The sequence below is a fragment of the Callithrix jacchus genome, chromosome 15, assembly GCF_049354715.1.
Source record: "Callithrix jacchus isolate 240 chromosome 15, calJac240_pri, whole genome shotgun sequence".
Classification (NCBI taxonomy): Eukaryota; Metazoa; Chordata; class Mammalia; order Primates; family Cebidae; genus Callithrix; species Callithrix jacchus.
The window spans coordinates 93,173,501-93,182,912 of record NC_133516.1 but is presented as its reverse complement, the minus strand read 5'-3'; positions in this window follow the sequence as shown (position 1 = coordinate 93,182,912).

Genomic DNA, 9,412 nt, shown 5'->3' with positions numbered 1-9,412 from the left:
CAATCAGTTGGCATTTGGAGTTAATGGGCTTCACTTTAGTTGTGCTGAGTTTAAAATTCTGGCTGGTTAACTACGTAAGAAAGTCTTCACAACAATTGGAAATTGCTAGATTTTAGAATCATCAGGAGAACAATTTTGAGATGAAGGGGAAAGAGATTGAAGAAATTCATGTGTAAAGTAATGTGAGATGAAAAGTCACATGTGGCAAAGAATGTGGAGAAGATGATATTTTAATTATGGAGCAGGAGGAAGAGAAAGCAGCTAGTGAAGGAGATGAAAGAGAAGTTTCCAGAATGATAAAAGATCAGCAAGCTACGGTATGACAGAGGCCATAGAAGGAGAACGTTCCAAAAAGTGAAATTTCTGCAGAAACAGCAAGGAGAATGAAGACTGAAACAAGTTCGTTAGATTTGTCGTATGTGAAACTAAACTCCCAGTGACTTTCCAGAAGGTGGTTTCCTAGTGCAGTAAAGGTAGAAGCCATATTACAAGGGGTTAAGAAGTGAATGTATGAGCAGGAAGTGAAAGCAGAATTTGTGTTCTTTTAGAAAAAGTGTGGTAGTGAACGGAAGAAAGATAAGGCAGTAGCCTGCTAGGCAGCAGGGTCAGAGGAGGGTTATTTTAGGATACAGAGGGCCCTGGTCTTATTTGTGGCAGATGAGGAGAGTTTGGAGATCATAGGTGGAAGAAAGATAGGGCTTAAAGGACAGCACAAAACTGAGAGGAGGAGACAGTAACAGAATTAAGAGCAGTGTTCTTGGCAAGGAAAAGAGCAAGTTACCTTATTTTGAGGTAGCAAAAAGCACAAAAGGGTAACCCTTCAAGAAATATTGAGAGAGTTTACATGGACTAGCCTCATTCTCAATAAAACATAAAATGAATAGCCAATATCAGGAAGAGAGAAACAAGATCTTTTCCAAAAGGCTGGAGCTTATACTCTAAAGGGAAGAAAAATGTTTATGTGGGTCACAAATAGAAATTCAGTTTTGAAACGTTACCAAACTTCAAAATTTCTCAGGGACTCTCTATAGCACATATTTCCTTTTCTAAAATTGAAGCTGTTGTTCTCTAAAGTACACACATTTCCCCCGGACTGCAGGGTTCTAATTTGGACCAGAAAGGCAGCCCTTTTAGCTGAGGGAAATAGAGCAACTCCCGGGACTCATCTGTGCCTTTCTGAGAAGAAAGTTCAAGATGTCCACTGCAGTAACGTTTGCCAAAGGAAGAACTGTTCTCAATGTCTTTATCAAAGCCTATCAACTGTATGATTTTAATTTGTCTACAAGTAACCATATCACCTTTTAGTAAAACGTTTTATTTCACATGGATTAGAACAGAAATCTTAAGATAGCCTCAGTTACTAGAGCTGTTTCCACTGTCACCTTTAATCACTAAGATTGTCATTATCATTCATTGATCTGACACTCCTTGTGGGATGTATGGTATACGGGAATATTATGTAATCTCATAATAACCGTCTAGTGTAAATATAATTATTATCATTCCCACTTTGCAAATAAGTAAATAAGATAAGGTCACATAACTTCTCCAGGGTCTCAGAGCTAGTAATGGTAGAACTAGTAACCAGTCCTGTACTGATTTAAAAGCCTGTGCCACCAAAGGCTAAGCTTTACCACATCACAATTCCCTGGGATATTTTGTTACATACAGGTTTTTTCTTGTTCTCTAATCTCTTTGGTTATTTAAGAAGTCGCCTTTCTGCCCTCCTCCTCACCAGGAGAGTATAAATTCTTTGAAATCAGATACAAAGTCCAGTATCCTTTTCAAAAATTACAGAATATGTATAAATGAATAAAGAAAAATAATTTAGCTGTGTTTTAGACAGCATTAGAATATACTGTTCAGCACAGTAAAATATATTTGAAATTTCATAAGCCAAAAATGTGGTTTTTATTGAATATTTTGTGAATCTTTCTTTAAAGCTCAAATTTGTAGACTTCTAAGTATAATAAACACTTGCAGCAGAAAAAAAAAAAGTCCAGTATCCTTGAAACAGAGTCTGGAATATTGTACATAACTCAAAAAATGTAAAAGAAAATTGAAATAAGAGTAAAATCAACTCAGAATCTTGCTCCCCTTTTCATCACATCTGCTTTGTTTTCACCATGCTTCCTACGCTTCACCCCTCTCTCCCACTGGTTTCAAGACAATATGCAAGTTTGGGAATGTAACTATTATTGTACAAAATAACACCATAAAACGGCTTCTATAAATAAGATTTTTGTCCAATGTGGAAATGCAGTGAAGATGAATACAGATTCTTTTCATCAACAATTACATAGGAAGATTGAAGCTGAAAATTCCCTGGTCCCTTCCCTTTAGAGAGTATGTCCCGTTTCATTCAACAGCTGTACTTGAGTGCCTTCTATTTGCCTCACCCAGTTCCTGCCCTCTGAGTTCTCAGACAAGTAGGGGAGGCAAACAGGTGTTATACAATTACAGAACAGCCTAGTAATGCCGGAACAGAGGTCGCAGGGATGGCTTTTTCAACATTTATGTATGTATTTCAACCTGACTTCCCAATATGGGCTCATTTCCTTTTGACATCAACATGAAGCCTCAAATGAAACCACACAGTGTATTTCATTTCAAAATGAAACTCATGACACAGCTAAGAAGTGAGTCATCCTCAGAGACCATGAAATTTCAATCCCAGTGGTTGAAAGACTGGCTGCATCTTTTCTATCATTAAGCTACGTTATGTATTTCTCGGACCAAACTGTTTTTAACCATCCATTTTAATTTAGGTGCTGACTGTCAGAATGGCTCCGTTTTGTACAATAATGATAAAACCTGCAACTCTCCACAGTCACTAAAAAACCGAGTTTGGAACAAAGGGGAAAAAAAGAGGGGAAATTATTGTTCTCACTGACCTAGATAATAGAGGAAACAAGGCGATTCAATCACAGTTTTTCCACAGTGATTATTCTCATAGCCTAACCTGTATTAATTACTATTTTAGTCTATTCTGTAAGCTACAGAATTTTGTAAGGTAACAAAAGGCTACATCCTTTCACTTTGGAATGCAAAAAATGAATAAATAAATAGAACTAGGAAATCTTGGAGTGAAGTGTGCATGCAGGCCAATGACACATTTCAGTATTTGTGAGGGTGCCACAAAGGTAGCTTCCTCTGCCCTATGGGTAATGTCATAGCTGCTTGCTGTTTCCCATCCTTCTCTTGAAGAAAAAAAAAAAAAAAAAAAAAAAAGCCTCAGTAATTTCTCTGGGTTAGAACACAAGTCAGTGTGTGCCAATAGACCGCCCCACCCTGACACATCAAAACACACACATAACACAAAAGAACAGAGAGAGAAATTTTATCTCACTAATTCGGAAACAAATTCACCCTTACCTCAACTTTGAGCTAATTTTTAAAAAGTGTTTTTGTGTGTCCCAACACACCAAATCTTTTATGTGATCTTGCATCATCTCAATTTCCATATTCCTTCCCTTCACTCCTATTGTCACTTCTCAAAGTTGTGAAGACACATTTCTACTTCAGGACTGCCGAGCTAAGGTTGTACAAGTAATGCACACACAAGTGAGTGTGAATTTTTTTTTTTTTTTTTTTTTTTTTTTTTGAGACGGAGTTTCGCTCTTGTTACCCCGGCTGGAGTGCAATGGCGTGATCTCGGCTCACCGCAACCTCCGCCTCCTGTGTTCAGGCAATTCTCCTGACTCAGCCTCCTGAGTAGCTGGGTCTACAGGCATGCCCCACCACGCCCAGCTAATTTTTGCATTTTTAGTAGAGACAGGGTTTCACCATGTTGACCAGGATGGTCTCGATCTCTTGACCTCGTGATCCACCCACCTCGGCCTCCCAAAGTGCTGGGATCATAGGCGTGAGCCACCGCGCCCGGCCTGAGTGTGAATTTTTAAAACCTTCACAGAGGCCAGCCCCAATGCTGCAGATCACATGCCAACCACGTGATGACATCCAGTGGCAGCAACACGCATCAAGACAAGAAGTGTCGTTCCTGTAGTGCTCACTGGAAAATCCTAATGAATCACCAACTATGTGACAAGGAAAGAAATTGCCAGCCTGCACTCAACCTCTTTATTCTCTGTAACACAGAAGCGACAGTAAACCAGATAGAAGTGCTTAGAGTTCACAACCTCCATAGTTTGCTTTCGGTCACATCAAGGTCCTTCCTAGATACCTACCAGTTGAAAACATGGGTAGGACACACAACTACTTCAACAGTGATCATCTTTTTTTTTTTTTTTTTTAGACATAGTTTTGCTCTTGTTGCCCAGGTTAGAGTGCAATGGCACAATCTCAGCTCACTGCAATCTCGGCTCACCCCAACCTCCACCTCCCAGGTTCAAGCAATTCTCCTGCCTCAGCCTCCCTAGTAGATGGAGTTACAGGCATGCGCCACCACACCTGGCTAATTTTGTACTTTTCGTAGAGACAGGGTTTCTCCATGTTGCTCAGTCTGGTCTCAAACCCCTGACTTCAGGTGATTTGCCCACCTTGGCCTCCCAAATTTCTGGAATTACAGGCGTGAGCCACGGCACCCAGACCGGTGAACTTCATCTTCTATTGACCTTACCAATTTTTTTCTCCTTAACCCAAAAGGAGAGACCCTACCAATTTTACTGTACAACTAGATCAAATTTAATCTTTCTTTCCCCCTCCACAATGGAGTTATGTCTTACTCCAGGACTAGGTGGGTTAGCCCATAAAGTGAAAATTTTATGTAATTCAAATTACCCTTGAAAACCCCAAAAGTCCCCCATAGAGTGCAATGTTCTCTGTTGGTGATCTTATCAGTTCCTCTAATATTTCTCTAGGGCTTTTGATTAATTTTCAATTCCTACATTCAGCATGTCAACAAATCCTTCACCACTCATTTACCAACTCCCTTGAAAATCCATTTCACATCTTTATTGTTGATCAGGAAAACCCCTAACATCATTTCTATAATTGTTCCATGGATTTTTTTTTTTTAAGCCAGAGCCTTGCTCTGTCGCCCAGGCTGGAGTGCAGTGGCATGATCTCTGCTCACTGCAACCTCTGCCTTCTGGGTTTAAGCAATTCTCCTTCCTCAGCCTCCTGAGTAGCTGGGATTACAGGCACGTGCCACCATGCCCAGCTAATTTTTGTGTTCTTAGTGGAGATGGGATTTCATCATGTTGACTGGGTTGGTCTCAAACTCCTGACCTCAAGTGATCCACCTGCCTCAACCTCCCAAAGTGCTGGGATTACAGGCATGAGCCACCACGCCCAGCCCATTCCATGGATTTTTACTAAAGACATTGGCCATTTCAGGCTTGATTAAATCTTTTGCCTGCTAGAATGAACAAATAATTACACCACTACTTATCCTAACCACTGAGCCTATCTCTGTGTTTCCATCTCTACCACTGTCTCTGTTCCTGCCTCATTTCTTTCCTTCCTTCCTCTTTCTTTTTGCGATGCTCAATTCCAATAAATTGCTCATAAGATTATCTATATAGAGGGATTATTCTCAAGAAGAATTTATAAGCCCATTTACCTGATTTTTCTCATCATAATTATTTTTTATTGCTCTCACTTATTCATTCATTCATTCATTCATTCATGCATTCCACAAATAGTGGACACCAGCTACATACCAGACACCATCCCAGGCATTGGAGACATATCAGTATTCACTTTCAGTGGGGTAGACAGTACAGAAAAATACACCTGATAGACAGTCAGGCAGGAGTGAGTGTTAAGATGAGGACTGAGGACAGGGTTGTCAGGCCTCTGAAAAAGTGACATTTGAGCAAAGAGCTAAGTAAGCCAGGAGATGAGCCATGTGAAGTATCTGGGGGAGCAGTGTTCATGACAGAGGGAGCAACAACGGTAGAGGCCTTCACAAAACAGTGGGATTCAAGAATTCCAGAAACAGCAAGGAAATGTTCAGTATGAATGAGCTGAGAGCCCAAAGGGGAAAATGACATGTGATGAGTTTGAGAGCTGGCCAGAATCCAGGAGGGCTTTGGGGTTTTGTTTGTGAATATTAAGCAAAGCCCTGGGCCCTGGGTCCTTTTGAACAGGCAGGTTGCATGATCTGAGGCATTTTTAGAAGGATTTCTCCAGCTGTTAAGTGGGGAACAGTGTGGGAGTGTGGTGTAGAGAAGGAAAGACAGGAGACTGTGGAGTCTCCTCCAACCCTGTAGCATTGCCCAGTGTCTCAAATTCGCGTGTTCCAGAATTGAACTTTTCTGTCAGGGAAAACAATTGAGAAAAGATTTCTAGTTAAGTGGTTTTGTTCACATGCTTTGCAGCTTTCAGAGAGTCCTTCCCTCCCTCTCTGTAGGTCTGATTCTCTACCAGGAAACCAGCTCTGAAGCTGGTCCTGAGGGCAAGACGCCCTGGTGCCCAGATGTCACCTGGGCCCACGTGACTGCAGTGAATGCTGCCCTCTTTCCAGTGGAAAAGTCCAGCTGCTCCCTTTCTTTTTACATAGCAGAGCTTCTGGAAGCTTTATGAAAAACCTAACAATAGCTCAAAATGAAAACTTCAATGTTATTTCTTTGACCCCCAAAAAAAGCTAAATATTTCTAATAATGTGTATTTAATATGGACAGTAAATTTTCAACTGAAACATATTGAATAGGCATACAATAATTCTCAAATACCAAGAAGAAAAATATTACCTTTAAAAAATTACCTTCTTAAGCTTGGAAGCTCTCCAGAAAAATCAATTGTGAATAATCTCCTGATGTTTAAGATCTGAATGTTTTCACTATGGCACACACGTGTGTGCGTGCACACACACACACACACACACACACACACACCCTTCCTGTCATAGTCTCATCAGGAGGAAGGTGAGAAGCAAGCCTCCTTCTCTTGAGGAGCCCTGACCTTTTGTAAGTGGGTATGTTTCTACAACAAAGGGCCTGTTACTTCAGATTTGTAAAAACTAGTTCAATATTTCGTTTTAATCCCTTTGTTAAACACCAGTTTAGATAGCATTTTTAGTGCCCTGGGAAGTCTGTCAATGTAAAAGATTGAGTTTTGAATCTGTAAGAAGTAATTTTTTAACTTTACCTTTGACTTAGTAAAAAAATCAAATAATGAGGGTTTTTGTTTTGTTGAGACAGGGACTTGCTGTATCACCCAGGCTGGAGTGCAATGGTGTGATCATAGCTTACAGCAGCCTCCACCTCCTGGTCTCAAGCAATCCTCCCACCTCAGCCTCCTGAGTAGCTGGAATTACAGGCATATGACACCATGTATTTCATATTTTTTGTAGAAACAGGATTTTGCCATGTTGCCATGTATCAAACTCCCAGCCTCAAACAATCTTCCTGCCTCGGCCTCCCAAAGCATTGGAATTAGAGGTGTGAGCCACTGTGCCCTGCCAAATAATGAGGGTATTTTTAATAAAAAGGAAAAAAAAAGAAGATCAAGGTAGCTTACGAAAAATATATGTTGCAAATTGTCACTAAAATCTTCATTTCTTTTGTATATGCATATGTGTGTGTACACATATAGATACATGCATGCGTATATTTAAAATTTTTATCAAGTATGTCTAGACTATTTTTATTTAAACCTCTGGCAACCCTATCACTTAGCTGCACTCAATGCCACCACACCCCTATTCTCATTGGCGCTGTTCAACTGCCTCAGTGCATCTACTGCCTGCTAGGATCAAGCCAAGGAAAGCACGTGTGATTCTTTAGGTCATCTGGATCCACTGAAGTTTTCAGAGAAGGAGAAGAATATAATTTTTCAAGGCTTTTTTGTGCATGCACTATGCGTTAGCACTGTGCTAGGCAAAGGAGCTATAACTACAAATGAGGCGGAGTCTGTGCCCTTACAGAGCGATGTGCCACCACATGGAAGATAGGGACGCTGCAGATACCAAGTCCCAGGACAAAAAGACAGTAGGAGCCTTTGTCATAGTCAAAGAAGAAGAGATCGTGAAGCTAAAGAAACCCCAAGGACATGGCAGAATTAACTGGACTTCGTCACCCTTTTAACTGTCAAGTTTTCTTTCTTTGCCAAATCTCAGTTAATTCTCCTAGGATTTTCCCTATAGACGTTTATAACACTTTAGAACTTTCTGAGTAATCCAAGTTTAGATACAGCTATACAGAGTTTCCTCCTTTATTTGCATATAAATAAATAGAGTGAATATTATTGATGAGTACCTGGGTGTTATGGTACTAAAGAAGAGGAAACACTTCCAGAAAAGGTGTGAAAATTAAAGTTTTGTTTTATAAAGGCCATAAGCATAACATATAAGTACTAACGTCCTCATTAAATAAATACCATTCATTACACTCTATGAAATATTACAATACTTTCTAGTATTTCAGTAGAAAATGACAAAGCCAAAATTTTGGCTCAATCAGAAACCTGGCAGGCATGGCGTTTAGCCACTCTATAAGGTTTTCTTTGTTCTAAGACCTTCTCAAAACAAAATGCAAGGCTAGGGGCTGTGACTCACACCTGTAATCCCAGCACTTTGGTAAGCCAAGGTGGGAGGATCACTCGAGCCAGGAGTTTGAAACCAGCCTGGGCAACACAGTAAGACCCCATCTCTAAAAAAATAAAATAAAATTAGTGGGGTACAGTACACATACCTGTAGTCCAGCTTCTCAGGTGGCTGAGGTGGGAGGATCATTTGAGCCCAGGAGTTTGAAGCTGCAGTGAGCCACAGTCACACTACTGGCCTCCAGCCTGGGCAACTGAGCAAGATCTTACTCCTAAAATAATTAATTAATTCAATTACAATTACAATTAATAAGAAAATGCATAGTGCATAATAAGAAAATGCAGAAGTCTCGAAAGGATATTTGGTTTGCTTTTCAGAAGTAAATGAATAGAACAGAATTAGACTGGAGCAAGTCTTTCCAGATTATCAGCTGTTGCATTTAGCCACAGAAAGAGGAAATCTGACTGTGAAGGATGAACCCATCTGTGAGGGGCAATCATCCTCTTCCAAATGAAAATCCTGAAGACACCTTGCTCTTTAAAACGATTTATCTGCTAAGCTCAGCATCTAGTTTACAAAGACCCTCAGCCAAGCTCAAGTCCAAGTGAGGGCAGAGATGACTCTGTAAGCATTTCTGTGCCCATCAAATCTATTGATCTTTGTGCTATGTGGCTGTGACTACATGGAGAAATGGTGATAGCCTGAGAAAAGTGAGTCTCAACTGCCTGTATGTAGGCATTAATCTTTTGGTTATCTAACTTCATAACAAACCACCTGAAGCATAGTGGCATAAAACAATAAACATACTATTATGTTCCTTCATTCTGGTGGTCTGGAATTTTAACAGGACACAGACAATTTGTCTCTGCCCAGTGACATCTGGGGTCTCAGCTATGATGACTTCAAAGGCTGTGAGGTGTCTCAAAGGGTATGTCTGGAATAGCAGGGACAGAGAATGCACCT